Source organism: Mytilus edulis, chromosome 1 (assembly GCF_963676685.1).
Source record: "Mytilus edulis chromosome 1, xbMytEdul2.2, whole genome shotgun sequence".
Classification (NCBI taxonomy): Eukaryota; Metazoa; Mollusca; class Bivalvia; order Mytilida; family Mytilidae; genus Mytilus; species Mytilus edulis.
The window spans coordinates 25231253-25259084 of NC_092344.1; the positions used below are offsets into that span (position 1 = coordinate 25231253).

At 33.7% G+C, this 27832-nt stretch overlaps 1 long non-coding RNA gene across 1 annotated transcript; it reads left to right on the plus strand.

Moving 5' to 3' along the window:
* The first annotated feature begins 15585 nt into the window (after positions 1-15585).
* On the plus strand, positions 15586-26868 carry LOC139528416 (uncharacterized). Its single transcript, XR_011665588.1, has 2 exons — positions 15586-15856; positions 25070-26868. It is a non-coding gene; the product is annotated as an uncharacterized lncRNA (long non-coding RNA).
* Positions 26869-27832: the final 964 nt, after the last annotated feature.

The following is a 27832-nucleotide window of genomic DNA, read 5'->3' on the forward strand; positions in this document are numbered from 1 at the left end:
TTAGAAGCGGGCATATGGTTAAATTCCATGCTAGGAATTCATTTCTGGATAAATCATTCGGAAAAAATCTTCAAAAGTTTTTATAGAGAAACTTGCATATGAAGCCTAAACATCTGCAACACGGAAAACTTGGAAGATTTTTTTTTTTGAGAACAAATAACATTGAAAACGTCTACTACTGCTTACTGCAAATGTATTATGGTTCAGTTTCTTCCGTACAATACATTATTTGGTTCTTGCAATTCTCAAATTCTGATACTTAAAACGTTTTTTTCCGCTTCAAAACCGCCACCTCTTGTCAAACATAGACGACACTCCGCTTGTGGCGTTCTACACGGTGGTTATATTGACGGAGAAATAAGTAAAAAGGCACGTCAAAGTGATAATGTGAGAGAACATTGCCTTGAATTTATTTAATATCTGTTTACATTATGCACATGGTACGGAAAGAAAGGTACCGACAGAGAGATATTCACATGAAGATTGCAAAACTAGTCACTTGGACCATCTAAATGATTGTAATGACGTGGAACATGGAACGAAAGAATTGGATTTTGTCAAAAAGGAGGACCCGGTTTGATCATTGTTCTTTACTAAACAGGGACACGGTTTTGTTTTTGTATGTGACCCTTGTTTTCGTTTTACACCCACATATTTACGAAAAGCAACACAAAACAGATTTGAACATTCCAAAATAGAAAATGCACATTCTGCTAATGTTAAAACAATACCTTAGTGCGCTTATCTTATGTGTAGCACGCAATTACATTAAATGTTGTTTGGTTTACTATTATACCCTAGCATGAAATGTTATAAAGACAAAGAAGTGGTATGATTGTGTCTGTAATTCAATTTATCAAAAAAGTAAAGATAGTATGAATTACTAAACTATATGCTATGCTTACAATATGTTTCTCATTCATTAATTCTGGAATTTATTGACACACATACAGAACAAGACTTTAGTCTATATTATTTATCACGAATTATTCGTGCATCCAAAGCCACCAAATTGTCTGTTACTACATCTACTTGAACAGGCACATTTCACAGTCCAAATTTCAATGTATACTATTATTATTAAATTGATAATGGTAACGACGAATATGACACCAACCCGACTAAACAGCAGAAAACTAACAAAAGGCTACTAATGGGTCTGCAACACAGAGAATGACGTGCAGCTCCAAACTGCAATTAAACAGATTGACAGATTATATCTTCATCGTAGGAAAATGGAGCACAATTCCTCCCGTTACTTGTTTAGTATCGTACCATCATAAAGTATATGAGAAGAACATAACCCGTATCATGCCAGCAGCTGGTTGTAGATCGTATGTGTTTATTCCCTATGAGTGAATCAAAATTGAATACCAACATATGCCATCTTTAATTACCTGAAAACAATATTGTAACGGTATTCCTTCAGAATTAGTCTTTAAATGTTTGGTTAGCTTTTGATGTTAATGTCGACAGGTTTGTGCTTTGTAAAGAATACTAACATCAACGATTGATCATGGTTCACAATATAAATAAACAAGGAGAGACCTAGTAAGGTACATGTATTTATTTGTATACTGAACTTCCACTTGCAAAATGAGAACTATACTAGGACTCGAGATCTTGATTCCGGACTCTGAAAAAGGAGGTGGTGCCCCCAAAACTAAGGAACGTTTGGAGTGCGACATAAGAAGTGTTTGCATTATCCATATAATGGTTGCTCCTCAAGCGGGCCCGGCCAGACTTATAACCCCCTCTGTCATTTGCAGGAGAGGTCCGAAAGATACCAGAGGGACAGACACACTGATAGATCGAAAATAAACTGACAACGCCATGGCTAAAAAGGAAAAAAAAACAAACAGACATATTAAAGTACACTAGATACTACATGAAAAACTAAAGACTAAGCAACACGTACCCCACAAAAAACTGGGGGTGATTTCAGGTGCTCCAGAAGGGTAAACAGATCCTGCTCTTAATGTGATACCCGTCGTGTTGCTCATGTATACTATTGTTGCCTTTATTCCTGTTATTACAAAACCGGTAAGTAGTCGAGTTTGGTAGGTCACATTAGTGAAAGGGAAGGCGATTGTACATTGTAGTTACGACATGAGAAACATATCCGAGTTCATCTGTGAAACGGTTTATCCATAACAATCAACCAACTCGTCCGTAAATTTTACGAAGGGATGATTTGAACTTCGCCATTTGGAACTTTTGGTTTTATAGCTCTATCAAGCAAATCATGAGAAAAAATACAAGCCCAAGAATATCGTATCAATTGGGAAATACATATTCCGTATACAGGTGCTGCTGAAATTTTGCTACATAGAAATGGCCAGTTTACAATTTGGAAGCTAGACTCATCTCTTTTGGCGTAAAGTTTGTTTTTTAACCGACATTCATTAACAATTTATAGATGTGAGTCAAGATATGAGGCAGAGTTAACTGTATCTGTGGTATCCGTCATTTCTAGCTCGATGGGATAGATGAGTTCAACATAGACACCAAATTTTGGTAACTGACCTTACTTGAGTTTAAAGTCACGTGACATAGTGTATTTATATTTTTTCAAAACTATAAGTTTGAAATGCAATCCAGGATAGTCCATTTTACCTCCTTTGGGCAGATACAACTTACTTTGAGATCAATATGATTTCAGCTGTGTGTGAAAATGGGAATTGTCTTGAAACGCGTTAACCCTGCGTACCTTTTACATTCCGCCATGTGTGAAACTCCTTTTTACAATATCATACAGCTTCAGATTTCGTTATATGTACTTTTTCAAATTTCGTATTGAACTAGGAGTTTACAGAATTCACAATTTAAGAAATGTATGTATAGGTCAAGTGAAATGACGATGTTATCATGGATGCATTTGATTACCGGTAACTCAATTAATTATTCCCATAAACGATCGTTGTCAACAAATGATCCCAAACTTAATAACAACATATGTAAAAGAAATCAAAAAGCTGAATAGTTTATGACAAAAACTTTCATTTCTAACAAAGCATGAGTATTCAACTAGCTCAAAAAATCATCCAGTTTGACTCCCTTCCGCCATGCTGCAATGCAGTCAACCAAGTTACAGTCCATATCAACTTTACAAATAATACACGTGGTCTTTAAGAATATATTATGGTTACTGACGTTGTTTAACGTCTAAATAACGTGTCATAGTGTTCGTTTGTTTGTCTTTATGAATATTAATTTTTATGATTAGTCTGTTATTGTTGATATCCATGTGATGTGACTTTGTGCCTATACATCCCGTTACGGTGTTATTGTTCTATGGTAAAGTTTTTGTAATCGTTTCTCTCATGTTTGCTAATGTGTTTTGTCTCTATGCCTTTTGTGTTTCTTTGTACCATGACATGGCTCTGTACTCTATATATCCTGTCAGTGTGTTGTTGTGGAGTGGACAATTTCTGTATTCTTGTCTTTTATTTTTGCTCATGCTTTGTGCTTCTTCGTTACATATTTGTTTGTTTTCATGGAGATTTACATTATTAAGATTATAACACACTGTTGACTGCTGTACCCCTGTTTTTTTACATGTTTACCTAGTGTTGTGTTTGTTTGTTTTGTTCATACATCGTTGTCAATATGGTGGAATTGTAAGCGACTGTCATACTCGTGGAATGTTAAGCTAGCTATAAAACCATGTTAAATCCACCATATTCTACTTTTGGAAATGCCTGTGATAGGAATATGACAGTTGTTAGACATTGGTTTGTTGTTTTTGAGCTTTACATTTTTTGGTTGGGGACTTTTCGTTTTGAATTTTACTCAGATTTCAGTATTTTTTGTGATTTTACATTTTTCAGAATAGTGCTTTTATTGAGTATTGTCATTTAATTGCAAATCTTTGTTAGGAATTTAGCCCTTAAAACATTTTTTTTACATTTTTGAAGGTTTTGTTGGCGACTATTATCAAAGGAAATCTTAAATTGGGAACATGTTCAATAAAAACGGATCGTGAGGCAAGTCAGCATGGTCAACCATTTGCCATAACAAAATAATGTGGCGAATAAAGTTAATTTTGGCGAATGAAATATATATCGATTCGATTTCATCCATCTTGTTTTAATTTTTTTTTTTTTTTCTATGAATTTTCCTCATGAGACAATATTCGGAATTCACCTTAAACTTGTTACGATTTCGACAGATAATCAATAATCTAGCTGTAGGCTACAATTGACTAATTAATAAAGGTGTTGATTGTATTATTGTCTGCACTGAAATGGTTAAATTGCGTCACATGCTACCTACTTTGTAGCGTACGTAAATGTTCGATGCATAGTTTCCTGATTTTCTGTTTAACGATGGTCTAGAAGAAAAATGTTATTATGACGTGAACAATTTAAAAACAATTAAAATCTCCGACTTTAAACTTAATCGTTTTACTTTGATTGAAATAATTGATTTGAAGTGAATACCAATTCTTTACAACCATTTTGGCGAAGCTCGTAATTCAAGCATAGTTGTACGTTTCCTTCTACGATGGCCCAGAAAAGAAAACTGTTCATGGTAGGTATAGTGTCTGGCTAGGATTGTGATTTTTCGAGGGATTTGAGCGAGCTTTTTCGAGTATGACCACTTTTTTTCGAGTGAATATGATCAAAAATGTTAACAAACAGGCTTCCTTTCTGACAAAGACGTGATACTTGAGTTTAACAAACAATGATATTCAAGATGTTTTAGCATTTAAGATAGAAATATATTATCAATTCGATATTATTTTTTGTTGAAAAAAGTTAAATTGAGCCTTACAAGGCTTTTATTTAAAAAAAAAAAGCCAATTTTATACACATATCAATGCAAATGTCAATGGAAATGCATTCACGAAATCCTTATATTCCTTGATATACAGACACTTTTTAAAAACTCTTGTTATTGCATTGAAAACGATACGTTGAGACTAAATTCATTTCTATGTACTCGGGATTTTTAGGAGCAGTCCAGGCATTTTCGAATGCGTCCGTGTTTTATCGAGTGATTATACAAATTTCCTTTATCTTTAAAGGGGCTCGCGGGTATAAATCAATTTTTTTTTGGTACTATAGGATTTTGCTATATTTTTCTATGAATGAACTTTATCATATACTTAGAGAAACAAGAGGCTCTCAAGAGCCTGAATCGCTCACCTTAATTTTTTTGGTTAAATCTCTCATCAATGATTATTTTGGCTTTTCAATGTATTTAAATGTTCTTTGAATCGTCCTATTTTCTTCAAAAGCAAAAAAAAAATCATTTTCTCCTATGTTCTATTTTAGCCATAGGAGCTATGTTTCTTGACATACAAGGAAATAAAATATAAAATGTATACTAGATACTCTGAAACTCATTTAGCCTAAGTTTGGCTGAAATTGATACAGCAGTTTCAAAGGAGAAGATTTTTTAAAGTAAGTCAACATGATGAACAAATTGTGAAAAAAGTCTTTAAAGGGCAATAACTCCTTAAGGGGTCAATTAACAATTTTGGTCAAATTGACGTATTTGTAGATCTTACTTTGCTTAACATGTTTGCTATGAACAGTTTATCTGTATCTATAATAATATTCAAGATAATAACCAAAAACTGCAAATTTTCTTTAAAATCATCAATTCAGGGGCATTATACCTGAAAAACCAGTTACCCAATTCGGCTGAAAATTTCAGGACAGGTAGACCTTGACCTAATAAAAACTTTAACTTCTTGTCTTATTTGCTCTAAATGCTGGAGTTTTTGAAATATAAGCCAAAAACTGCATTTTACCCTGTGTTCTATTTTTAGCCATGACGGCCATGTTTTTTGACGAAATAGAAAATAAAACACTTTATTTTATACACCCTACTGTTCATACAGTTGAAGTTTGGTTGAATTTGGTTGAGTAGTTTTAGAGAAGAAGATTTTTTAAAGTTAGCAAATATGATGAACAAATTGTGAAAAATTGTCATTAAAGGACAATAACCCCTTAAGGGGTTAATTGACAATTTTGGTCATATTAACTTATTTGTAGATCTTACTTTGCTGATCATTTTTGCTGTTTACAGTTTATCTTTATCTATAGTAATATTCAAGATAATGACAAAAAACTGCAAAAATTCCTTAAAATTACCAATTAAGTGGCAGAAACCTAACAATGGGTTGTTTGATTCATCTGAAAATTCCAGGGCTGGTAGATCTTGACCTAATGAACATGTTTACCCCATGTCAGATTTGCTCTAAATGCTTTCGTTTTTGAGATATAAGCCAAAAACTGCATTTGACCCCTATGTTCTATTTTTAGCAATGGCGACCATGTTTGTTGATAGATCAAAACTTCGAATACAATTTATAAACTAGATACCCTTAGGAACATTCAGTTAAAGTTTGGAAGTAGTTGGCATAGTAGTTTCAGAGAAGAAGATTCTTGAAATAGTTTACGACGACAGACGACGACAGACGACAGACGACGGACGACGACGGACGCCAAGTGATGGCATAAGCTCACATGGCCCTTCGGGCTAGGTGAGCTAAAAAGAAATAAAAAAATGGGGTCACCGTTAAAACCCTCTGTTTGAGCGTTCAAATGACGAAAATCACAGCAGAACCTAACATTTTTCGATTCATTTTTATCGGCATTTGCACTGCGCTTTGTTACTAAAACGACGGGGCTGGTGATTGGCAGAACCTTTGATTCACTAACGGGTGTAATGATACCTTGTCGTAGTAAATCGTCCAATTGTTCTCGTAATATTTCACGCTTATACGGTGATAAACTATATGGATTCTGATGTTTCGATACAGCATTTGGTTTGAGATTTATTTTATGTTCAATAAGAGATGTAAATCCGAGATCTGGGTTCTCTTTCGTGACAACAAAATTTCGATTTTCATAGAGACATCGCTGTAGTTGTAGCAGTTGTTTTCAGTCAAATCGTTGGATAAATGAAATTATTTGCAAAATTCGGCAACCATATTCACACTTGAATCTACTGATTTACTCGGGATGAAAGGAACTTCCTGTCCTTCAACAATATCAATGCTTTAAGTCACAGTGTCTATATTTTGTACTTTAAACTTTCTGTATTGTCACTCATCCTAACATATGAATTATCATTTGATAAAACAGTAAATTCTGCTATATTGTTGCCTTTTGGCAGTGTAATACGAACGTTACTTGCATTTAATATATGTATATGAACCCTGTGATTAGGTGGTACAACAACAAGCGATTTCGCTATCATAAGTCCCTGATGTACACAAATTGACAATTATCACCCCTTGCAACCCTACCATTACAAAAGTTGGCACTTTGCCGTACGTCAAAAGCTCAGTGCTTGGCTCAATAAAGATTTTCTTTGTAGTCTGGACATGTATGTTCTTTACACCATAAGAAAAATCACTGAAGTTTAACAACACATTATGCGTCCGTAAATATTCAGTCCCCAAAATTAGCGGAATGTAAATATCAATAATTTGCTCCTGGTCATGAATGATAGCTTTTATTTTCGCTGTTCCGAACACTTATCTTTTCGTTATTAGCTAGTCTTATTTCAGGATCGGATAATTGTTCAAATGAAATTTACAGTTTCTTTGAATTGAATCAAAAAGGTGCTTTGCAATAACATTGATTGATCTACCTGTATCTATAAGCGCAGCTACATTTGTCTGATCAAAAACAACTTGCATATACAAAAACTGAGAGTTAGCAGTATCGCCGGCACTTACTACGAAAACCCCGGACGACTGTGCCTGTCGACCGGGTTCCTTTGGCTTCCCTGAACTATATTACTAATTGTAAAACAGTAGGCTGCGGTGTGCCCAAACTGATGACATAGCTGACATTTAGCGTTCGGCTGTGACGGACCGGCATTGTTCCAGTTACACACTCGTTGAAAATGACCCAACCCTTTACATTTTCTGCATTCTGGGTTATAAAACCTAGACTGACGGGGAAGGCATTGTTAGGGTGCATTTCATTTCGTGTATTTGATTGCTGACCAGTATTCATTTTAGAAACAAGATCTGTAAGCAACTTTATTTGCTCCTTCATTTCGCTTAGCTCTGAAGCTTTCTCGGGTGGTTCCACATGCTGAAGTTGAGGCTGATGTTTTATTGCATTAACAACATCATTATGTTGGCAATAGCCACATGCCTCGGCCATTTTAGCTGCTGTTAAAGAACTTTGAATGTCAATCGGTTGGCCAGCACGGACAAAACAATTACATCTTACCTGGAAGACCACTAATAAATTTAGCTACTACCTCATGATCTGGCTTTTGCAAAATTTGTGCTTTTTCTAGTATCTGACTATAATAATTTTCGAGCGACTGACCAGGGGACAAGACCAAACTTTGAAATAACTCGCTCTCCGTTATTACAGTGGTGCTATGTAAATTAAAATTGATGTATTTTTTTTTAACAAAACAAAAACATTTTGCCAAGACTGATTTGACTCATCGTTTAAGAATTGAACTATGTTAGTGCGGGTGTTTTCAGATGTAAGTGAAAATCCGATGTTTGTCCTTTGTCCTGCTCGGCTAAGTCGTGAAGTAATGCATGTGATTCAAATGCCGCTAAAAACCGCTTAGCATTATCCTGTGGGTACCCCGAAAATGTGCTACATTTAGCCAATTTATCCATAGTTAAAAATTTAGGAAATTTTGGTAATGGTACAGGCGTACATATCTGGGACTGTAGCTACATGTATGATAAGCGGTTGAGGGGTTGTTTCGTCTTCGCTACTAGGCGTGATAACAGTATCGGCTGTTATTGGTGCAATAACAACAGAGGATTCAGATTGATCAAGGTCGTGAAATTCGTTTTCCTCAATAAAACTTTCATTCAAAACGGAAGAATTATCGTCATCCAAATTACTGTTTAAAGGAACTGTCAAACTTATATTCATTTCACATGATCGGCCTGTGAGTCGAGACAATACTCACCAAACTATGTAATCCTTCCTTTATGTTTATACAGATATATTCACATAATTATGTTTCATACAAATTATGACCTAATAATATGTGGCGAGGTAGTCCTCACCTAACGGACTTTTATATTTCGTTGACCGTAGTATACAATTTTCGGAATGGCGAAGCAGTCCTCACCAATTAATACATTAAACGGATTTTTTTGTTTTTGAAACAGTTGTGGCGAGGCAGTCCTCACCAATTAATATCATCTATATACCAGTTGACAATGGTAAATGACATATAAATAAACACAAATTAAAGAGCTATAGCTGTGTTTTTTTTTAAATTTTTAAATATATGAACATATCAATGCAATCAGTCTAAGCACAGTCTTTTGCTATCAACTTACAAATTTCGTAGTAACTAGTAGCGAGCTAAAACCCGACAAGGGTGAATTCCATTTCTGTATAGAGCACCAAATCTGTACGCATATCTTGATGTTGCCATCGTTCTGTATGGATGGCGTGAATAGTAAATACATTTGTCCCGTCGAGAATTTTGCAGATCTAAAGCAAAACGAGGGAAATGTTTTTGTAAAATTATGTTTGTTTTTCTGATGAACTGGTTTACTGTCTCGATCTGACCACACAAAGTAAAATCGTCTCTTTTCAACCCAGCAAGATCGGACTGTGTCAAAATATGATGTCTGCGTTTATGGGATTTATTCCAATGATAAACTGAGTAGAGTGGAATCTCTAAAAAGACTAAGTTCACACTATTGAAGCCTCTCACAAACGAATACAGAAAAAAGTTAATCAGTTCCCTAGCTGCAGAAGAATCGCTGTATTTTGATCTTATAAATGGACTGTCTGTATCTTTGACTGTCAGGTCGCAAGTGGCCAGCCAAACGTATAATACAACTAACCCAGACTGTCGCAGCTCACGTTCAAGGTGATCTTTAAGCCAATTATATTGATGCCTTGTTGAAGCGCCGGCCTCACTCCACCAAACTATATCTAGTTCGAAACCTCTCTGAATTTCGTTCCATAAAAAGTTAGCCTTGCTGTCGGATAATATTATTGGTGTTTTAGATAATATAACACGGGACAACGTCCTTAGTTTGTCAATTTCTTTCTCCAACTTTAAAAAACTCATCTATGTTTTGATTAAATGTCAACAAAGCAAAACCAATGCAGTAAAAATTAAGGTGCGTCAATCTTACTTGTAAAATGTTAACCTGGTTAGGAAGTGCGGTTAAAAAACAAATTGTCAATCAATTGTTACCTGCTCGTCTCCTCAAAATTTCATGAAACGTAAAAATGTCTGTAAACTAGTGTATCATCTTTTAAAATCCTCCACCATAGCATGTACTTGGCTGGGAGACTATGGTAAGCACAAGTAACGAAAGACGAATAAACTGTACGTTGTTCAAATCAATTTGTATTACATGATGACCATGCTCTTATATTGGCAGACGACCCCTAACGTAATCCTTATAGCTAAATTATGTTCCACCTTTTCCCGACATTATAGATAAATTGTGTGAGGCAGTCCCGATAACCAGAAGACCCAAAAAAGGAATATAACTGTTACAGTAGTCCTTGGTTAAGGTATATATGTTCTGGACCATATGAGTATTTGCACCATACGCGTATGGTCATGACCATATGGGTATATACTTATATGGTCCGACCGTACGCGTATGTTCGGGGTAATAAACAGTCTGTTACAGTTTACTTTCAATACTTATAAACTCTTCATATGGTATGTCCGTTTATTAAAAAGACGCTATCATATACGGGTAATTTTATTAATTATATAATAATAAAAAGAGAGGCTAGTAAATAAAAATTAGAAGTTTCACATACTAGTAGTTAATTCTACTTACTTGTCAAAACTATAATAAACACATTTTTATTCCGATGGTCATTACCGATTTGTTAATTGTTAAATTTCAAAAATTTCTTAATGAACTGTTACACAAGAAGTCATTGGATATGTTGGATTACAGTCATGTTACGATATTTGAGATCTCGAGCTTCTTAAAAACACCGTAGACATATCGGAATTGCCCAATACCTCGGAATCACTGTACACAGCTACAAAAAGGCTAGCTTTTCACTCGCAAACAAAAGGTGTAAATAAAAAGGATCGTGCACAACCAAGCCTTGCAAATGCAAAAAAGCTATGATACCGTGTGGAAGTAAATGTCACCCCAAGCCTAAATGCAAGAATGTAATATAAGCGATGAAAACTAACTATGGCATCAAAATTTGATTTTTACATACATTTGAATTATAAAATAATACATTGTGATGTAACAATCATTGTTTTTCAGATAAAGTTTTTGTATTATTGAAACTTTTATAATGTAATTTAAAACAAAATTACCTAAATGGTCCAAATACTCATATGGTCCGGCCCGTTAATACCCAAACGAGTATTATACTCATATGGTCCGACCATACGCGAACGCATCATATACACAATTTGTGTTTGTTTTCATCTTTTCTTTGAGGTCGTTCCACTTCACATCGAAAATGTATCCAATAAAAAAAACCTATCAATATGTAATGCATACTTAATGCTATTGTTACTGGATGCTAAGAATAATTGACTAGACAAAACACCATTGAAATGCTGCATTTGACTAATGTGACATATGACATCGTAGAAGTATGGCCTTGATTTTTAACTTTATCATAGCATTTCAAAATGACCGTACTTTGTATCTGAAATTGCTAAACCAAAAATATGCTGTTCTACTAGGTCAACCGTTATAGTACATTATAGTCTTCAAACTCTGCACATATTGGAATTATTGTCAAACAATAATATCTTGTATCATGTTTCTAACTATTTAAAAGGTTGACGAATCCTTTTATCGCAACAACGGATTCAAAATATTCTGTAGATGCAAGTGACCAATGATGATATTAAACCTCCAGCCTCAAATGTTTGGGATCAAGGATGCCAGCTAAAGTAAATTATGTTAAAAGCTGTTAAGAATTCTTTACAGTTTAACCAACACTAACGTTCTAACACAGATAAAGCATACTTTTAAAAAAGATTATCTAAAAAGGAGCTTTTTTGTATAGATTTTAATGTCAAAACTATTTCTATATGAAATTTGTATGATTTCAGGCCTGATTGAAACCACTACCATCAAAATTTTTGGTCATATTTTAACCGATCTTGAACATACTACTTTTTCTTTGTCTTTGATTTTACTTTTACTATATAAGACGATGTAGTATGCGTGCCAATGAGACAACTCTCCATCCAAATAACAATTTATATAAGTAAACTATTATAGGTCAATGTACGGCCTTCAACACGGAGCCTTGGCTCACACCGAACAACAAGTTATAAAGCACACCAACATTACTAGTGTAAAACCATTCAAACGGGAAACCCAACGGTCTAATCTATATAAACAAACGACAACTACTGTACATCAGATTCCTGACTTAGGACAGGTGCAAACATTACAGCGGGATTAAACTTTTTAAGGGTACCAAACCTTTTTCCTGTTTCTGAAACAATAGTATAACATTACAACATAGAAAAAACAAACGATAAAATATCAACTGGAATGCTTAACTCTATTTAAAATCGTAATTAACACACTATGAACGAATAAATGTGATCTGCGATACTCCTGGATGCAAATATATAGTTAATACAATTATTAGGGACACATTTTCAAGACCAAACACAAAAAAACAAGCAGGAACAAAGCCATAAAAAGACACCACCGCTAAATATTTAACAACCCTAAGAAAATCATCACTTTTGAAAAAAAAACCAGTTTCATAATATATTCAGGTTAATGAAACATAACTTTGTCGTTTAAGGTTTACTGCTTCTTTGTATATAAAATCTTCCAATAAGGAATACCAAGAACGTTCAGTAATATAAATAAACATAATTTAACACTTGATACATACGAGTTGAATATCAACAATAAAACTATACAATAAGAGCTATATAAAACTTCCTGAACAGATTTAAGGAGAATAATTTTGATGTTCATAGTACAAAGAGGTTAAAATTAGTAGATATTCAAAATAATCAAAACTAGTATATAGACAAGATCCATATAAATATAAAATACAAAAAAAGGATTACAAATAGTATCAACAGGAAAGTACGATTTGAGAGTACTCGCAGTTACTGACAGCTAGATAAAAGCCAAAACAATTTATAATAAAAACTCATGCATCAGAAACAAAAATCAACTGAAACACATCCCGGGATTTAGTATTTTAATGTCATGAACATTTAGAGACCACATGACTTGTGCAATGCCAACAATAAATGTATCGACAGGTAGAAGAAAAGTGAGGAGCGACTTCTTTAGAGATAAAAATTAACGTGTGTGTGTCTCTATACATCACGACTCAAAAGAAAATACAATTCAGTTATGTTTTAATTTGCTAATTACAATATCGATATTTGTGCCAATGTAAACTATATTCAGAGATATAATTACAATGTTGGTACGATAACCCTAACTTATCAGTTTGTTTAAAGGTTCGATGAGTTTACACGGATCACATAGCGACTTCCGCGCTTTAAGTACAATATTACCGTAAAAGAGGGACGAAAGATACCAGATGGACAGTCAAACTCATAAATCGAAAACAAACTGACAACGCCATGGCCAAAAAGGACACACAGACAAACAATAGTACACACGACACAACATAGAAAACTAAAGAATAAACAACACGAACCCCACCAAAAACTAGGGGTGATATCAGGTGCTCCGTAAGGGTAAGCAGATTCTGCTCCACATGTGGCACCCGTCGTATTGCTTATGGGATAACCAATCCAGTAAATAGTCTAATTCGGTACGTCACATTTATGAAAGGGAAGGGGATTGTAGTTACGACGTAAGGAACATATCCAATATCATTTGTGAAACGGTTATTCCATAACGGTCAACCAACTCGTGAACTCGTAAAATGTAGGATGTGAAATACCATTTTTAATAAGCCAAATTTATCAAATCTTTGTATCTATGAAAGAATTTAGTAAAAGTTTTAAGTAATTGTGGTATCAAACTAACTCCCTGACAAAACAATTTACCAGTGATATATTGATTTCGTTCGTTATAAGCTATGACATTTGAACACACACAGGCATACCGAACGAGTTGGGATATATAAACACCGTATGATGGAACCAAAGGCACATCGCCATCTAAAAAAAGGAAAATTAACAATAGGAAATGAAAAATCGTCTCTTTTGATGTAAATTTTAGAATGGAGTTTCCCTTTAGAAATTGAAATGTCTAAATCTAGAAACGCGCAACTGCTGCTGTTTATGTTAGATTTAGTTAAAGTAAGTTCTTTTAGTCTGTTTTTATTGATATTCATTTGACGTGGCTCGGTGCTTGTACATCCTGTCATTGTGTTATTGTTTTATGATAAGTTTCGTTTTCTTGTCTTCATTTTGCTATTGTGCTTAGTCTATATGTCTTTTGGTGTTTCCTTTTTAGAAATGACGTGGCTCTTTACTTATACATCCCCCGTCATTGTGCTATAGTAAATAATTTTTATATTCTTGACTTCCATTTGTGCTGATGTGCTTTGTATATATGCCTTTTTTTTGTTTCTTTGATACACATATAACGTGGCTCTGTACTAATACATCCCGTCATTGTGTTATTGTACTATAGTAAATTTGTGTATTCTTGAATTTATTTTTTACTAATATTCTTGGTCTGTATGCCATTTAGTGCATATTTGTTGACTGATGTACCCCTTCTTTTGACATTTTTAACTATGTCTTTTTTTTTGGTCCACACATCATTGTCAGTATGGTGGAATTTGATGCGACTGTCATACAAGTGAGAGGTAAAGCTTTCTTTAAACCAAGTTTAATCCAAAATTTTCTACATAATAAAATGCTGTATTAAGCTAGAAAAATGACAGTTATTATCCATTCGTTTGATGGGTTTGAGCTTTTGATTTTCCGATTTGATAAGGGATTTTTCTTTTTTGAATTTTCCTCGGAGTTTAGTGTTTTTGTGATTTTACTGTTTGTTTCATAAAAATAACAAAACAAGGGAACACTGATTCAAACCAAAAATTATCTGATACTTGAATCACATACTGAAACAATCGAAAAGAAGCTTGTAACATCCTTCAATATCATTCTGCACTATGCAGATGATAATCTCTCATACAATTCTCATAACTTTGTAATGTTTTCGCATGCATACACTATTACTTGATTAAGAACGTCAGAGACATAGTACACAGTCAATAATTTTACTAAAATCTGCAATGACGATCGACAGAAAGAAGAACATACCAAAACATATCATGCATATTTCTCATTGTTTACTTTTCTTTTTATTGCAATTAACCATCACAGAGCGATATACATTTACATTAAAATTAAGAACGGAAATGGGGAATGTGTCAAAAAGAAAATAACCCGACCATATAACAGACAACAGCAGCAGGTCACCAATAGGTCTTTAATGCAGTGAGAAATTCCCGCACCCGGAGGCGTCCTTCAGCTGGCCCCTAAATAAATGTATGTACTAGTTCAGTGATAATGAACGCCTTACTGAACTCCAAATTAGTCAGTTTAGAAGACTTTAAATCGAACGATGTATCATATATAATTACTCAGTCGTGAATCATCTATCTTAAAACTATTGAAACAAATCACTGTTTAAAAAAACACATACTTATAAGTGTTATAGGATCGACCATTCGACACGATTTGCAAATAGCATAACGTTAAGATAAGCAAGACTGAAATAATTGGACATCATTTCAAACGAAGGTTACACTTCTAGAACATGTGCATAAATTCATGTGCTCAGTTATATAAATATCGATTAATTTTGATACAAACGTAGCAATTCAAGTTGATCATTAGAACACTATTATCAAGACGACGAAGTAGACGGCATGTATTGGTAACGTTGACCTAACCAGTAATCATTGTAAGTAGTCGGATGTTCTTATTAATCCTTATTTTTTCTATATTTCAAATATTTAAATTTGTATAGGTTTTCAAGGTGTATTCTTTTTTTTAACTTTTTTTTCTTAATACTTTCTGAACTTACGTGCAACGTAAAAAAATGAGTAATTCAACAAACACATACAATCATTTTGTTTCTTAATTTTCATATGATGTAATGCATACGCAAATACATATCCGAAAAAATTATTCAATGATAAAGTAACTGTAGTATTAGTTGGCCGTATTTTTTTAACAATTATTTGTTGCTTGTCATACACAATAAATGATTTGATTAGCACAGTTTTATCTTAGATTATCAAGTTCAGTCTTCATGTTGGAAACTGTTTGAAAACGTACTTACGCAATTGCATTACACAGTTTAACAAGTGCGTCCGAGGTGTCAGTTGATATCGGATGGCATAAATTTTTGGGGAAACATACATAGTAAAGCATTGAAAGTAGAGTGACAATACTTAAATTTTACCTAATTTCTGATTATAGACACGTAAATAAACAATTGTTATTATTTATTTTACCCAATAATCAGTGGTCATAAACACTTATGTATTAATTCAATAGTTACAAACATATGAAAACACAAATGAAAATATCATAAAACTGTGACAATGATATTCCCGCTGATAATTCAAACCCTTAGTACCGTCACACTTTTTGAAGCATACTACTTCCGCTATTTTCTATTTTTTGGTCGGGTTGTTATCTCTTAGACAAATTCCCCGTTTCTTTTATCAAATTTATATTTAAGGATGATAATCATGATAAAGTTGTACCGCTTGCGACTGTCATAAAAGTGAGAGGCTTAGCTAGCTATAAAATCAGGTTTAACCACCCATTTTCTACGTACATAAATATCAGTTCCAAGTTGGGAATACAACTGATAACCATTTGTTAGATGTGTTTGAGCTTTTGATTTTGCCATTTGAATAGAGACTTTCCGTTTAGAATTGTGTTCGGATTCGTATATTTTTATTTTACTTTGTATACATCGGTAACCTTTTTGTTCAATATTAATATAAGATAAAATCTAAAGATTACAGTGAGGTAACGCGATACCGAATGGCAACTCTCCCGATTTCCAAACTTTTTGGCACACGTGTTGAATCGAGTTACATCGGAATATGTAATAAAAAATGGGGGTCACCATTTTCGTTTTCTTTGTAATTTTCGTTAAAAAAAACGTGACAAATTTACATAAGTATATAGCGAACATGCCTTTTTTCGGCTTTTTTTTATTTTCCAATGGATTGCTTTGTTCTTATATACTGAGAAAAACAAAAAAACTAACATTAATATCCAGAATGGCATACTGAATCCATACTCGTATAAAACTCATATATCACCATCCTTGTTTTTGAGATAAATTGACACAAAGTTGATCGATACGTTTAGAATTTTACCGAAAACATCTGACTATATAGTATACAAAATATAACGTTGTTTCTACACAGAGATATCGAAAACAAGATATGTGTTGGGATCTGAATGGTGCTTATTTTATTTTTATTTCCCCTGGCGGGTTTCGTAAATTTCCTAGTAATGCAATATACAACTCTACTGATATAATTTTATTTCGTCCTGCACATGGAAATTTCACTCACATACGTCAAAACTGGTTGGTTCCAGGTGAATCTTATCACAATAGTGGATGCATAAATCACCCGAATTTTGTACGCGTTCAATTAACGTAAATTTTAAAAATAAAATTATTCAAAAAATATCTTTATTCTAAATATTTAATTAAAATCATGAAAAATACCTCCACATTTTTGTAAAGTTCACGTGAAAATAACATGAACTATTTCGCGTGAGATTCATTCGAATTACTGATTTTTAACTCCATCATGTTAGACAATGGTGGTGTCATCGCTGCATCCATGCAGAAATAGAGTACTTAACAATTGTTATTCAGTTTACAGTTTTTTAATTGCTCTGTTTGATGGTTGTTCATGCATGTTCGGGCAAATAGTTCATGCATGTTAGGGACGATACAATACAATTTTTAACACTGTTGTTTATGAAGACACAGTTGATGCACCAGTAAAAAATGCTAAACATTCTGTTAATTGTGAAAATTGTGAGGGAACATAATTTAAATACACATTCTAAAGAACGAAGTAACAAAAGTCCAAGAAAAAATCAAAACGAAAAAGTCCCTTATCAATTGACGAAATCATAAGCAAAAAAAAAATCAAAAGAATTACAAACAGCTGTCATAGTCTTGACTTGGTACATACACTAGTAAAGTGGACTCTGCGTGCTGTATATGCGCGAGTTGTTTGCTGAGCAACTCGGACAAACCTTGCAAACTGTGTGCAAAATTTCAAAAAGTCCAACATTCTGTCATTTGTGAAAAAATATTTACAAAACAAATCTTGAGATCATATATGCATGCTTTATATTCAAGTAAAAAAACTGCGAAATATAAAAGTTCCGGTTTGAAATTCCACATGTAGGAGATGTAATCCGGAGTCTGTACTCAGCAACCTTATATGAGAAAACGTTTTCTCCAGAACAGCAAAAGTTTAAAGTCTTAAACAAATATGTACTAAGAGATTGAAATGTTACTTTGATAATTAGACTAGACATACTTAACAAAACTTTCCAATTCAGGGGACCAACGTTTACCAAAACTATGAATTATTAGTAGAAGATACTCGTCCAATTAGCATTAGTCAAGATTTTCTTGATGTCTTTGGTTTTGATGTCGTTAAATATTCAGATGTTGCTACCTTATCAATTGCATATCCCATATCTCCATTTATGATGCAATCAGCCAAATTTTGTACAAATAACATGTACGCAAATAATTATTTGTTTTATTTGTACTTGTACTTTTAAAAATAAAGTATCGTGTTACCCCACTTCCATAATGAGCAAGCGGTTACGAAGATATTTCGTTTTGCGTATATATTCATTATTGGTCCTCTTCGCCGTTTGTACTTAAACTATGTCGATTTCTTTGGAAAAAAATAGAGGCAAAGATTTAATTTTAACAATTAAATCGATCAAAGATCCATTTTGTTACATCTTGTGTTCAATTTATTTGGAAGTCGTCAATGGCAGTCAGCAGGGTTTAAGAACATCAGTTACTCGACCTGTTAATTAAAGTATACTAGTTGTTTGTGTTGTATTTATACCCCTTTACAACGACATTTGCTTTACATGCACTCTTAAAAAACTTGCGAGTTTTATCCAAGGCTATCATACTAGGTTTGAACGTTGTTTTCAATTTAGACGTGTTAATTTTTTTCTTTTGGGCATGTATTATATTTTCCCTCCGGTTTATATACTCCGTTTATCCTATTTTATATTATATCTATGAGTTTGAATCTCTGGTATCTTTCGTCCCTCTTTTGACTCTATAAAATTCAAAATTGAGGTGAAGTTAAAGGCCTTCCAAATACCGTTTCAATCCTTAAGCAGAGACATAAATTGTGGAAATCCGGATATGATGTAAATAAAAAGTTAGCACCTCATGTTTGTGGTTGACCATCTTTGCCGCACGTTTAATAGTCCCCTTAAGACGAAGTCGAAGGGAACTTAAGGTTTGCACTCTGTCCATCTATCTGTCTGTCTTTCCATTCGTCAGTGCGGCAATTAAGTGTTCCAGACATTTTTTCTTCATGCTTGAAGATATTGATTTGATATTTTGTGTATTTTCTTTTATTATGAACAGTTAAAGATCAAGTTCGAATTTTATTCCGGTCTGATGATTTAGTCCAGAGTTAAGGTCCATAAAAATCCGTATCTAATGTTAGAGTACTATGTTAAACCATATTTTTATACAAAGAGAGAACTAATTTTTTTAATTTTAAAGAAATTCTTTAGTAAATTGTTGGAAAAAATAGGTGCCAGTTTTGTTTGTTATTTTGTATTTAAACTAATTTTCTGAATGCTATATATATAATATATTAAAAACAATTATTAAGTGAAATCCTTTAATTAGATAATAATCAATTTTTATTAAGGTATATATTTCATTACATTACATTGTGTAGATAAGTTACAAATCTATATTATTTTATGTAGTTTACACCATGACAACTTATAGATCAAGTTAGAATTTTGTTCCATTACAATGCATTTTTAACCGGTAGGGGACTATGTATTGCCATGCAATACTCACATAATGCTTACTGTTTTCTGTCTGGGTGATCAATTTAGTTGGCAATCGTTAAGGCAGTCAGTAGGGCTTATGAACAGTAGTTGTTAGACCTGTTAGTTATATGCGTTTTGTTAAAAAATATTGTGGCACTTTTTTGGTCTTTTGGAAAATGTTGTTTGTGCTGTATTGTGACCCTTCTACAACGATTTCGTTTTTCATGCACACGTATAAAATTGTGATTTTTATCCAACGCATTCATAGGTTTGAACGTTGTTTTCAATTTAGACTTGTAATATATATAAAAATAGGAATCTGCGTCCACACTAGTAGAAATATAAATACAATTACATTTCAAAATGCTTTTAAAGTCCTTTAATTTTCTTCTTTTGTTCTCCAATCGGTTTCATATCTTTGTGATAATCATGGATGATAATGAATGTAACTTATCGTAACGTATTGTCGCGATAATAAGTCTGTAACGATACATAAAAGGAATATAACCCTTACAAAAAAAAAAGTAAAAACACAAAAATACTGAACTCAAAAGGCAAAATCAAAAGTCCAAACACATCAAACTAATGGATAACAACTGTCATATTCCTGACTTGGTACAGGCATTTTCTAATGTAGAAAATGGTGGATTGAACCTGGTTTTATAGCTAGCTAAACCTTTCACTTGTATGACAGTCGCATCAAATTCCATTACATTGTCAACGATGCATGAACAATACAAACATAAACAACAAATGTAACAAAGTAGCACAACAAGGCATACATCAAATTTAACATTCTCATTTTGCTTTTCTTATACGGCTGAATTTATCTATGTAAAGTCTACCCATAAATGAAAGAAGGTTTTCATTACTGGTGTAAAATTGCGCGTTTGAAATTCGCACAGGTAGACATAAACATAATTTTGTCGTATGACGGCATACATAAATGCAGACTCACGTAAAGTAGACACAACAAAAAACAGACTCACAGCAAAAACTAAATAAAATAACGGTGTGGTTCAAAGTATGACGGGACACATAAGTACAGTTTCACGTCAAATACGGCTGAATTTATCTATGTAAAGTCTACCCATAAATGATAGAAGGTTTTCATTACTGGTGTAAAATTGCGCGTTTGAAATTCGCACAGGTAGACATAAAAATAATTTTGTCGTATGACGGCATACATAAATGCAGACTCACGTCTGAAAAGTAGTGTCTTTATTTATTTTCATTTCTTCAGTGAATTGGTCGTCACATTGGTAGAATTGGAAAACATAGTATTTTGGTAATTTATTGGTAGCGCATACATCCAGGTTTTAACTAACGTGTATCATCCTAGTTGTGTATGTCGTAACCGTTAAAGTTTTAGAATTGTTCTAGTTCATATCGCACATTATTATTTCTATTTAAAGCATATATTTGAACTCTCTGTTGTAATAAGCTATATATCCTGTGTTTTTTTAGAATGGTACAAGCGTCTTAACTGATTTTAGGTTTGAATTTTTAGCTCACCTGGCCCAAAGGACCAAGTGAACTTTTCCCATCACTTTGCGTCCGGCGTCCGTCGTCGTCGTCAGTCGTCGTCCGGCGTTAGCTTTTGCAAAAATCTTCTTCTCTGAAACTACTGGGCCAAATTAAACCAAACATGGCCACAATCTTTATTGGGGTATCTAGTTTAAAAAATGTGTCCGGTGACCTGGTCAAGCAACCAAGATGTCCGCCATGGCTAAAAATAGAACATCGGGGGTAAAATGCAGTTTTTGGCTTATAACTCAAAAACCAAAGCATTTAGAGCAAATTTGACAGGGAGTAAAATTGTTTATCAGGTCAACATCTATCTGCCCTGAAATTTTCAGATAAATCGGACAACCTGTTGTTGGGTTGCCGCCCCTGAATTGGTAATTTTAAGGAAATTTGCAGTTTATGGTTATTATCTTGAATATTATTATAGATAGAGATAAACTGTTAACAGCAATAATGTTCACCAAAGTAAGATTTACAAATAAGTTAACATGACTGAAATGGTCAATTAACCCCCTAAGGAGTTATTGTCCTTTATAGTCAATTTTTAAAAATTTTCTTAAAATTTGCAAGTTTTTACTAACATTTTCCACTGAAACTACTGGACCAAGTTCATTATAGATAGAGATAATTGTAAGCAGCAAGAATGTTCAGTAAAGTAAGATGTACAAATACATAACCATCACCAAAACACACTTTTGTCATGAATCCATCTGCTTCCTTTGTTTAATATTCACATAGACCAAGGTGAGCGACAAGGCTCTTTAGAGCCTCTAGTTAATGTATAAATTTCAAGTTTGTAATAGTTTAATATAAGAAGACTTAAAGATGATTCATTTAACATTAGAAGCTGACTGAGGAAGGATATCTGTTATCTGAAATATTTATAAATAATTACATGTATAGTGACCTTTTTTTTCTGTATTTGGTGTTGAGGTATACACTTTTTTTAGGCGTTTATATAATTTATTTATTGTGTACATGTATCGTTACTCGTAACAATCTAGCGCTCTCGTGGGGAAAATCGTTGACTACTATTCAGACGCTTTATATATACTAGAACACACCCGTGATATCGCCGGTCCGTGACTGAATTAAAGTATATAACTATGCGTAAGCCTTATTTTAGTATTGGGATTGTCATCTGATAAAGTCGATTATAAGATACTAGTGCACAGTTTTCTCTGCTTTCAAACTCTTTCTGTGTGAACCCGTCGACCTTGAACTTATCAATTATTGGTAATATTAACTATTTGGAAAACAAAAGGTCCTGGAATGGAGTATTTTTTAATCAACAGCATTGTCCTATATTAGTTATAAATAAAGTTTAATTCTTTGATTCGCTGTTTTACGTCATGCCCGCTAACAAATTGAAAACTGTACCTATACGCCTTATTTTAAGTCCAGATTTTTAGTATTCGTATTGTTATCTTAGAAAGTCTATAGGGAACAATTTAACAATTATTGAATTTAGTAGTGTCAACCCTGTGATTATGACCCGTGTATATACCAAAATCCTAAATACACCGTTTGTTGGTGCCCCTGTCAGATGCGGAACGTACAGATAAAATAATAGGTAACATTAGAATATAATATTGGTATCGGTATCGGATTCGACTCGGAACTTGTTAATTATCGGCATTATTAACTACACCATTGTCCTATATTAGCTATAGATAAAGTTGAATTCATTGATTTGTCGTTTTTACCCGATGACGGCTGATAAATTGGACCTCATTTATTTTAGTATTATAGATATATATATATATATATATATATATATATATATATAAGTACGTCTGAGTCAGTGACAACCCTACAACAGATGTATCCATCGGATCGCCATCAATGATGGTGATACATGGCTGTGTACATAATGTATATACAACTCGTCTAAACATCAACCCAACAATGTTACATCTTCATGCCTTATATATCATGTACTGTAGTACGCCGCTAGATTAAAACTGACGTGGAAAGGTAACACATGGCCAGAGAAAGCTCTTTTTTTGAGAGCCCAGGTGGTCGTGTGGTCTAGCGGGACGGCTGCAGTGCAGGCGATTTGGTGTCACGATATCACAGTAGCATGGGTTCGAATCCCGGCGAGGGAAGAACCAAAAATTTGCGAAAGCAAATTTACAGATCTAACATTGTTGGGTTGATGTTTAGACGAGTTGTATATATATATATATATATATATGACATCCTGACCATGCTGACATGAAGGGCTTTTTCAAACAAAAAGTCTTAGATTTATTAAAATTGCAGTTTAAATGAATTGACTTTCTAATAAATGACACAACTTATTTAGTATACAATCAGTTTGGTCGTACATATCTCAATCGATACCAAAGGATTGTACAAGTTCACATTAAACAGACTTCACACACAGTGCTCCTCTACAAAAGCTGCCTAAACAGACGTATGGGGTTGGAAATCGGCACTTTATATTTATATATATATATATATAAGTCTAAAAATTCTGAAAAATCTGAAAATTACAGCAAATAGTGTTAGAATAAGACAATTTTTCGTCCGTCCCTCAGCGATATTCGAGCTCACAGCTTTGATACACTACAGCACCAATCGGTTAGCCTCCTGCGAAGTGCTCTAGACCACTCGACCACATCCGCTATATTATATACATATACATAAATAACTTCTTGTGCAGAACATTCATTGGGCTGTTATAAATGAGACCTGCATATGGTTTTGATTTACTCATTTAATGTTGACAATAAAAGACATCCTGACCATGCTGACATGAAGGGCTTTTTCAAACAAAAAGTCTTAGATTTATTAAAATTGCAGTTTAAATGAATTAACTTTCTGATAAATGACACAACTTATTTAGTATACAATCAGTTTGGTCGTACATATCTCAATCGATACCAAAGGATTGTACAAGTTCACATTAAACAGACTTCACACACAGTGCTCCTCTACAAAAGCTGCCTAAACAGACGTATGGGGTTGGAAATCGGCACTTTATATTTAATTGAACTGTAACCACCACCAGTCGATTGACCTATACACGTACTATACGTTTGTCTTTTAACTTAATACCGACATTATGTTTTCGCAGTCTTCGATCAATGCAAATCAGAATATGTTTCCAATATGTACTTTTTTAGAATGTTAATTTGAACTGTCTTGTTATTCGATTTATAAGGCTTCGAACAACGATCAATTGCTTGAAGCGTCGGGCTTAAAAAGTGTCGATTACAGACCCATACGTCTTTTTGTGCAGCTTTTGTTTCATTTATCAAAACATAAATCCCGTTTAAACTGATGTTTAAGTAATTAGACTTTGTGTCCAAACAACTCTCGTCGCGATATTGCCTTTTATTTGCTGATGCGGCATAAAGCAATACACAATGATAAATAAGTCCTCATTTTGTTAAATTTTGCTGTACTTGCCTTTAAAGCATCGGCTGTGTGTATGATTATTTGATGTCTATTTACTTTACTCAATCTAGTCATACCATTCGTGTATTAGAATTTGTTAACCCTATCAATGTCATTAATACATCGTCTTCGTTTGTTGCAGACACTGAAAGTCGTTCAATTCATACAAATTTGGGAATGTATATGATGATGGGAATATACCGTAAAAACAAAACACGTTTAATGATATTGAGTATAATTATCGTATTTGGACTTTCGATTGTTTTTACGATAATGGAAAAGGTTTTTAAAACATATCATACCATGTCCAATAGTGATGATTTTTCTGGCAAATGTAGAACATATGAAACAGTAGCGGTTGAGGAAAAAAATGGAAAACAAGCCGTTAAAAAGACAAAAACTATTGACATGTTTTTGAAAAAACCGTGTCCTACTAATATCAATTCAGATAGAGATATTCGATATTCCCAGGCAAATCAAGATGTTACTGTGTACGAGCTTCTTCAATTAAAAAACGGATATTTTATTGAAATTGGTGGATTTGATGGGAAAACATGGTCAAATACATTGTGGCTAGAAAGACGACACAACTGGACAGGATTGCTTATTGAGGCAGACCCAGATAACTGTGATGCGATCGACAAATTAGGACGGAATGTATGGCGTCTTTGTGCGTGCTTATCATCAATAAAAAGTAAGTTGTTTCTAAAAAAAGGTGCCGAAGGATCTAGTTATCAGTTCCTTCCAAAAGAGAAGGTTAACACAGTTGATAAATCGCATGTTATTTCCGTGCCGTGTTTCCATATAAGCGATATTTTAAAAAAGATTAAACAATTTCAAGTAGACTATTTTTCATTAGACGTGGAGGGTGCAGAAATGGAAGTCTTAGAAACTATGAAAAAAGATCTTCAACTGAAGACTTTAGTTGTTGATTTATGGACTATAGAATACAGAGTTTGGGATGGACACAAAATAATTAAAGATAAATCGATTGATAATTTGGAAAAGCTACGACACTTTTTCCAAGAAATCGGTGGATTTATTGAACATTCACAACTTTCTAACTCAAATTATGCTACTGACGGATTGGCGTTGGATGTTGTGTTCATCAGCTTGAATGCATGGTGTCGAGCCCATAAAACAAAACCAGATGGGAGCAAATGTAATTTGTAATTCAACTGAAAAGAATTTTGACTAAAAAAATTATTTCACAATTTGCTTTATTAAAGGAATTCTCATTTTTTAACAGGCATGTAAGTATTCTAAATGACTATATGTCAAGCATAGGGTAATTTTGGTGAACTGATTCATTACCACTTCTTTCAAGTGTATGATACACTGATGGAAATGAGAATGGAAATGGAGTAAAGCCAACAATCCGACAAAAGAGCAGAAAGCAGCCAAATGTCACGGATTTGTCTTCAACACAACCAGACAACCTCGGTCGAAGAGGCGTGCTATTGTGACCGCGACACATCATGTATACTAGTTATGTGAAAATGGACACCGCACCAAACTCCAAAACATATGAATGAACTAAAATAAAAAAAAACATACTGCACTATCGAAAGCAAGAGGCGGGGATACACATGTTTTGCGAGATCTCATTCATCCCCTTTATCTCTAGCCTATCTATAATAAACAAACATTCAGCATTACGCACAGTAAAAAGAAGTCGGAGTCCGAAGTCAGAATAGTTAACAAAAAGAAACTAAGTAAAACCACAATTATACATATATCAACAAAGGACTACAAACAGTTACAGACTTGCCAGCTCTAGACCTCAGCTAAACTGATAATGTGGTCATCATCATGATCATATGAAGAACTTTTATGACTCTTTGCCAGAACTGCAATAATATTATGTTATGCACTTCGTATGTTGTTATTCAAAGCAATGTTTTTTTTTTAAATCGTTAATTAAAATTGCGATGTCATGTGCTTATTTAGTTATGTATCTAAAAATGTTTTCTACGCAAACCCCATTCTGTCCAGGCTCCATTTAACAAAGTGTTTAGGAAATTTGGCATAACTTTTAGGAATTTGTGTCCTCAATGCTCTTTATCTTTGAACTTAATTTGGCTTTTTCAACATGGTTTAAATCGAGCGTCACTGATGAGTTTGTTGTTGGTTAAACGGACGTTTGGCGCATTTACAAAATTTCGATCCTGGCATCTATGATGAGTTTATTTACAACCACTGGGTCGATACCACTGCTGGTGTATCAACAGCCAAGTAATCAGCACTTCTGTGATATCAATTATCCTTGATATGCTCATACTTTTAAATATATAATGTTTACAAAAGGTTAATTTTTTTCAATACTTAGGCTTTTCTACCTCAGGAATAGATTACCTTAGCTGTATTTGGCAAAACTGTTAGGAATGTTCGGTCCTGAATGCTCGTCAACTTCGAATTTTATTTGGCTTTTTTAACATTTTTTTTTCGAACGTCACTGATGAGTCTGTTGTAGACGCAACGCGCGTCTGACGCAAATACCAAATTTCAATACTGGAATATATGATGAGTTTATTTAGTTCATTATAATCTCGTATTCACTATTCAAAATCTCATTAGATGAAAATGCATATTGAAATACGTTGTTGCAAGTTAATAGAGTTAAATAAAGTCAACAGTAGTATATCGCTGTTCGAAAGTCATAAATCAATTGAAAGAAAACAAATCCTGGTAACAAACTTAAACGGAGGAAAACATATCAACTATAAGAGGAAAACAACAAAGCAACAGAAACAATGAAGTGCAACAAAACACAAACGACAAAACATCACACACAGAAACTTATTATAAAATAACAATTGTCATTGTCCTCACTTGGCACAAGCCAATTTTAAGAAAAATGGTTAATTGAACCTGGTTGTGTGGCTAACCAAACCTCGCGCTTTTA